This window comes from Scylla paramamosain, chromosome 46 (genome assembly GCF_035594125.1).
Source record: "Scylla paramamosain isolate STU-SP2022 chromosome 46, ASM3559412v1, whole genome shotgun sequence".
Taxonomy (NCBI): domain Eukaryota; kingdom Metazoa; phylum Arthropoda; class Malacostraca; order Decapoda; family Portunidae; genus Scylla; species Scylla paramamosain.
The window spans coordinates 797,501-805,444 of NC_087196.1; the positions used below are offsets into that span (position 1 = coordinate 797,501).

General features: G+C 42.0%; 1 protein-coding gene across 1 annotated transcript in view; it reads left to right on the top strand.

The window, feature by feature from the left end:
* Positions 1 to 3,700, top strand: part of LOC135094787 (uncharacterized) — a 70,747-nt gene extending 67,047 nt beyond the window's left edge. The window contains exon 4 of the transcript XR_010263978.1: positions 3,566 to 3,700. The gene's annotated coding sequence lies outside the window, so the exon portion shown is untranslated. The remainder of the gene's footprint in view (positions 1 to 3,565) is intronic.
* The last annotated feature ends 4,244 nt before the right edge of the window (positions 3,701 to 7,944 follow it).

Consider the following 7,944-nt stretch of genomic DNA (forward strand, 5'->3'; position numbering starts at 1 on the left):
AACTTAGCCTTCTGCGTGAAGAAATCGTGCAGCTGTCCCAGGAACTAGATACACATGCTGCTTGACCAACTCGCATGGCCCATCCTCTCTCTTTCCGTTGCATCACAAGTATTAATTCCCCTGAGATTCTTCACAAGTGGTGGTTTTCAAAGTATTGTTGATGATTCCACGAGTGTGCACCATCCAAGTGTTTCAAGAGCAATAGCTGGTGCTACTGAAGATCTCTAACAGAAAAGCACTCAAAGAGGTTAAGGTGCCCAGCGGACTATAAGAACGCACAACTGTATGGGAAAAATTGCAAGGAAAGCAAGTTTTTGTAAAATTATTTGGGATGGTACACATGTTGCTATAAAAAACACCAAGCCAAAATGAGCATCTTTAGATTAATTGTAAAGGGCACCATTCCCTTAATTGTCAGGTTGAGCGTAATAGTGAACACTTAATCATGAACTGTTTAACAAGGACGTACACACGACTCATTTATTTGAACAAATTTTAATCTCCGAAAAAAAATAAAAATAAAAATGAAACAGAGTGTAGAGAATATGGTGGTAGTGTGCTTGTAGATATGTATGGTTTGGCAGAAAACTTAAGAAAGTGACAAAACTGCATAATCTCTAGATAAAAGTATGATTTATTATACCACTTGCAAGTATCACCTGTCAATTGTGAAAAACAGTATGTCATAGTATTTTGCATAGAGAAAGCTATGGAGAAAACTTGTATAACACTTAATCAGTTAGTTACATTATATATATATATATATATATATATATATATATATATATATATATATATATATATATATATATATATATATATATATATATATATATATATATATATATATATATATATATATATATATATATATATATATATATATATATATATATATATATATATATATATATATATATATATATATATATATATATATATATATATATATATATATATATATATATATATATATATATATATATATATATATATATATATAGATAGATAGATAGATAGATAGATAGATAGATAGATAGATAAATAAATAAATAGATAGATAGATAGATATAACAATGTACTGATGAACAGTTAGGATTAATTCTTATGATGAAAAAAAGTTATTTGTTCTAATACCTTATGAACTGTGAAAAAAATAAATAAAAAGTTATTTGTTCTAACACCTTATGAACTGAAAAAAAAACTAAATCAAACATAATATTACTTTTAATCTGGTAGCATTTACTGATGAAGATGATAAAGTATGATAAAATGACAATATTTATTGTAAAATAAAAATATATCCTTTGTATAATATAAAACTATAATCATTATTTTGCCCTAGGTAAGTAAGATATCTGCATGAAATTCATGCCAGAGGTAAAGAATATAATGGTAATGGGGAAAAAAAAAAAGGTATCCTAGGATAATTGTAACGAAGATTTATGTTTCATCCAAAACTCGAGGTATCACAGTCTGTGAGATCATATAGTAATATTTCAAATAATTTCTAGTTCACAAAATAAATGACAATATTTATTGTAAAATAAAAATATATCCTTTGTGTAATACAAAACTACAATCTTTATTTTGCCCTAGATAAGTAAGATATCTGCATGAAATTCATGCCAGAGGTAAAGAATACAATGGTAATGGGGAAAAAAAAAAAAGTATCCTAGGATAATTGTAACGAAGATTTATGTTTCATCCAAAACTCGAGGTATCACAGTCTGTGAGATCATATAGTAATATTTTAAATAATTTCTAGTTCACATCACTTTTGTTTTATTCAGCACAGAAAAAAATATACGGAAGAAAAACATAATATCCTACTTAATCTTTAAACGACATTTTTTATTTTTTTTATCACAGTAGTTGGGAAATTGCCATGGGGATCGCCCCCCTGAAAAGGCTTGCCATGGGAGTCCTCATTTCATGGGGACTCCCATGGCAAGCCTTTTTTAGGGTGGGATCGATCCCCCTGGCAATTACCTGGAGTGGCGATCCATTTCAGGATGGAGACCCTGGCTGTAAATAGGGTGTTGGGGGATGGGAGAGGGGAGGGATGGAGGGGGGGAGGATGGGGATCACACCCCCACCCCCAGGAGCGACTCTGATGGCATGCCATATTGCGAATGGGGACCTGATCAAGTTGCAAATGGGGAACCTGGCAGCAATTTTCCGTAGACTTCAGTAGCAGTCCATTTCAGGATGGAGACCCAGGCTTGGGAAGGGAAGGGGGGTGATTCACGACGGCAACATCAGGGGGCGGGGGAGCGGGACGGTGACGGCGACACTGACGGAGAGGTGGGGGGCGTGTGTCCTTATCCTTCGGCGACGATGGAATGACTAAATGAATCAAATGATGGTGGAGGAAAATAATTGAATGAAGAGGGGGGTGGACTGGCGGCCAGACGTGGAAGCCGCCCACCACACACGCGCGGTTTAGGGGACTCTCTTGGCAAGCCATGTAGGTTGCCTTTTAAATCACGTGAATCCTGGAGGGTGGGATGACTGAGTGTTGCCATCGCGTGTTCCCTCCGACACCTCAGTACATTCCAAGGTCATCGCCGCTGGATGGTCAAGGTCGGGCGGAAGGGGAATGGGGTTAGGGGAGGCCTGCACGTGTCAGGAAAGTGGCAGGCGACGCCGCCAGGCCCCATGCGGCCTTACGCCGCCAGGAACCATGCGGGCTTTTTTTTCTTTCTTTTTTTTTGGGCGGGAACGGGAAGTTAAGGGCTTTAGAATGGACCGCCGCGTGGACGTCACGCGCTAGTCGCCCGCGCGGATCCTGGACGGCCTGGGTGGCGAGACTTGCCATCATGCGTTCCCTCCGACATCTCAGTACATCCCCTATGGTCAAGGTCGTCACGACTGCCCCACGTGGTCCCGTTACCTGCCCATCCTTTTTATCTGGAGGAAGTGTCTGTGATGGCCGGGGCGGAGCGGTTGCCTCTTCCACTTTCACCGACCACCAGCGGCGTGGCTGACGTAATACTTATGCCGGATGGCCTTATTATTATTATTATTATTATTATTATTATTATTATTATTATTATTATTATTATTATTAGAAAGGTTATGCAGAGTCGATGGGACATTTTATTTTTATTAGGACAAATACAGCTCATTGCTTTATTAGGGCAAATACATCTTTTCATTCAAAACATTTGCGAATTGAAGGCGAAGAGATCATCGTCATCGCTGTCAATGACGGGCGTAGTTTTAATAACTCTAGGAATCAGCTTCTTTCGAGGGGCGGCTGGAGCAACGGGGAGTTTTGGTGTGCTGTCATCCTCTGGCGTGTTAGGGGGAATATTTTTTTTTTTTCTGTTTTCCTGCGACTTCTTCACCTCCTGACCCTCTTTGCCGCCTACTGCCGACTCATCTGACCGCCGCGGCTGTGTTTCGGTCGGAGGCGGCATCAGCGACTCCTGAGGTGGCGGCACTGACTGCTGTGCTGGCTGCTGCTTTTGCAACTCCTGTCCTGATGGAGCATCAGGAGGTGGGCTGACCGGCAGCGGCGACATGTCGTCATCGCTAAAGATCAATTTCTTCTTTGCAGGTTCTGACATTTTCTCCACATTGACATCCTCATGGTTGGCACGGCTTCGCTTACCCCCAACATCGCCCAGATAGATATCAAAGCGGAAAGAGATGCGTTCTGTAACAGACAAAAAAAAAAAAACGATGAGAACAATGGAAAAGTTTTTATTTTCCTCTCCCCCTCTCCCTCTTCTTATTCATTGGCAAAGAACGTTAATGTAATTTACAATGGTGAAGATGCGAGATGGCATTCAAGGCAATGGTGTACTCACCCGCAGTTCTCAAGATGAAACGTTTGTCAGCATGCTCCATTCTTGGAGATGAGGCTTTGACGTCCGACTGGGTTGAGAGGTGATGGCGAAGTGACGCTTATCCATCAGTAATTACCCCATATTGACCCCCTTTCCCACCCCCCCCAATCTACCTTATTACCGCTTTACAGATGTTACGACATCTCGCTCGGCTGCCGGCTGGGCAAAACGTAGGCATGCAATGGGGCATTTTATGAAATATTACGTAAGCCATACGAGTAATTTTTTTGTCATTATATAGATATTGATGCTTTTTGAAGGTGGCGTGAATAATACACATTGCACGTTTTAATGTATGCCAACTCAGTAGAAGGCAAAACAACATGCAATAAATGCCGCACACGAGGGAATTCAACCCCTGAAGTCGATAATTTAATGTGCTAATTTTCATATGTGGACAAGTTTGCATAAAATTATGTAAGACAGAAAATTGTATTTGGGGTGCAAGTTATAGCTATCGTAATAGCCTATGGTCTGACTTTGAAAATTAAGATAAACAATAATCCAGTGGCCCATGGTCTTTGAGTCACTCAATGTATTTAGAACAAAAACGCATGGCTTTACCTGTTTTCTGGCAAGATTTATCAGATCTGTCACACGGCGATGGTCGTGACAGCCTAAAAAATAAACTCTATCGCCCAAGATGCCTGCTAGACCGGCCTGTATTTCACGTGCATTCATGACGGGTTATGCGCGGACAATGCAGCGAACGTGACGATAATGATCAATTTCTATGACGCCAGTAGTGTCGGCGAAAAACATGACGACGCGGTTGTGATTACGTCCCTTAGCAAAAGACAGATTAATTCTTAGATTTCCTGATTTATCCAGAGGGATGGCATTGTGCACGTCCTCCGTCACAAAGTTAAAGAAACATACTGTCCGACCTTTATTAAAAGCATCAAATGTTAGGGAATTACGTGTGTCCAATCCTAGTGACTCAAGGGTCGTGTAAAACAATTTTGACGCGTGATGCGGGAAAGAGCTGCAAACTTTATAAATGGTCGCCCCGTTCACGGTAATATGTACATGTGACAGATCGGCGTGTTGAAAATATAAACCATTCTTATCAATTACGCCTTGTAAGCTGTCCATATCAACTATTGCCATGGTCAAATTTTTAGGTATAATTTGCGCGAAAGGTAATTCGGCAATCAAAGACATTTGATTGGCGGCTAACACATACGTTTTATTGAGCGTTCTATTAAGTGTATTGCATTGGATTTAGAGTCAAGGAGTTATTTAACGATTCTAAGGCGGGCGGATGTGGAGTGACGCGGTCAACCCACAACTTCGCCATCTCGAGCTTAAACTTGAAGCTGCTGGCATCTTGGTGTGAATTAAGAATCCATGTTTTGTTAGCCAATTCTAATCGAATTTTCACATCAACAGAGTCAAGCAGATAAGCGTCCAGACTTGATATATCCGAAAACAAAGGCGCAGTCATCGAAATGCCGTGCGTTTTACAATCTTTTATCATTTGTTTCTCGTCTTTATTCCCCCCCGTGAAATAGTCTTCATCAAATTTATTGATTATGCCTTTTAATCCATCATAATCGCGGTGGTAGAAGGCGACGCGACGGATAGAGTCAATTTTATACTGAGGGATTCTTGTAATCATTTTAATGAAGCCGTGATAGTTGAACAAAGAGGATGACTCCACAAGCTGTTCGTTAAAATAACAAGCGCATGACTTAAACATCGTATTATTCGAACCATTACTAAAAACGACGTGATCGTCATCGTCTAGTGGCGCGCCGTCTGCCTTCGTCGCGCTAACTCGCAATTCTAGAGACAGCGTTGATAGATCCAAAAATTGCCCTGGAATACCAGGCAGTCTAAATTTAATGTAATGATCGTTAATCCCCGCATGATTATTAGCATTAGCGTCTAAATTAACGGGTAATACGTCCAACTTTCCCCTCGCAGCGACTGACGATTCGATGGCATGCAGGCGATTCACCCGCGGAAAATTCTCACTCACAGCCATCAAATAATTGCTCAGGGGGGTGGAGGTCGCTCCACCCTGCACATCCGGCCCGTAATGAGTCATCTTCGCGACTAAGCTAAATATTGAAGATATCTGCTTTATAGCAAGTCTTTCTTTTTCAGTTGCCTGGTTGGTGGTTTTCTCTTTTTTTTCTTTTCCCGACTCCAACTTTCCTCTTTTTCATTACTCGTTCGCCTCGAACTATCCTTTCCCCCACGCCCTTCACGGCTGCAACACCTCTATTTCTTAATGATTTGCGAAGTCGCTTCCCCTCTAAAACATCTGTTAATAAACCTTTTCCCATTTGGAGCACTTCGGGTGCCACAGTGCGCATGAGAAATTGAATTGCTCTTTTAGCAAAGCCACTCAAAACGGAAAATAGACCACCATATCTTCTTGAATGGGGTGGAATAAAAACCCGGATGTCGTCTAAACCTCCACCTTTGCTTTGCGTAAAAAGCAAGTCGTATTCCGCTCGACTGGGAGGTGTGAACGCTTTCGTCATGATGGATGTCACGTCATGAATAAGACGTCGAGCATAATCACCGGCTATTTATTTCTGTCTGATATGCAGCAAGATTGTAATCGATTTACCCCTCCCAAAGTGAATGGCTCGGCCAACTTGATCCGCGAGTTGACTCGCAATCGAATCGATAATAGTTTTACTGAGCGATTTATACGCAGTCTTTGGCGTTGCCCAGACTCGTCAAATACAGATAATGCTCCGCTCCTGCCATGACCAAAATAAATAATAACGGCCACCCCAATTAAGGAAATCATTTATACTCGATTCGTCAAACTAACATCAACTTTATTTTGAAATTTACATGATATAGTTATTCAGACTTCCTCACCAGAATAGTTTGAACTCCAAAAGGTTGAAGTCGCTGCGCCAGCCATTCAACCATAGGCAGGTAATTATTCCTACACTCATCCTGGCAGCGACCTCTACATCCCAGTCCTTCCGGGATAATAATTTGCTCTACTTTAGCGTTCGCCATGGCTAGCAGGGCAATCTTTTTCAGGCAATTCTGGAAGTGTTGGCGTCGGTTCACGCTTTTATCCATCTTGAGTCCTTCCACGAAAGGCAAATCCTTCGACGTCGCGATTACCTGTCGCGCCTTCTCGTTACCCTCGACGGCCTCGCCCCAACCATACTGAGTCACGCAGGCCACCAGGTGAGGGAGATTTACGCTTCCTGTGAGAGGCGCGTGGATAATGATACGTCCTGGGTCATCTCTCGTGTCTGCTGTGGCCTGATGAAGCGAGTAGAGTCTCTTTGTAGCTGCATGTGTATTCTCTTATGGGTAAATCGTTTTGAGATCCCGTGCAATCCCGCTCGGTTCGATGGAGACAGCATTTACTGAGTAAATGATATAACAGCGGCGGTCGCTGAAGATGCCATCGGTCAGCTTGCCCTCGACCACCTTCATCTTGACGAGTAATTGGAGGGCTGATCCACACGTTGAACCCTCCGTGAGGGGAGTGAGGGGGAAATGTGACATCACGGACCTTTATTCGCACGTATTGGTTGATATTACACCTCTTGCGTAGTAGAATTTATTCATTCAAATTGACGCAGGTGTTATTTTTTTTCCTTTGTTGGTGGGAAGGGATGGAGGGCGGGGAACGTATTATATATTATGGGATGTGGGGCGATGGGGCAAACCTTTTTTGACCATAACCCTTATCAATTATCCATCCGTGGGCCTGCACCCCTGACGCGCCTAACACGTGCTCTCATGTATTATTGATGTACTTACTCGTTTACAGAGTAAGACGGGGGCCTTCTCATTTAATATGCTTCCCAGATGTCACCGACCCCGCCGCCTATCAGTTTACTTCTTTGAGTCGTATTTCTGATGGCATCCGCGGGGAGTTGCGCCAAGCGAAGTAGCAGTGATAATAATGGACGCTTATCGGGTGAAAGTCTTTTCGCGTCCCCCTTTCTGTGACCGAGTACTCGTATGAGATCAAACACGCTTATGCCCGAAAATGGCGGAAGTAAGTTACTGCGATCATCCCATGAAATCCCAGGTTTGCCCTCCAATAATTTCAAGAGAGATAAACCATATTCTCTAAAGGAAAGTGGAACAG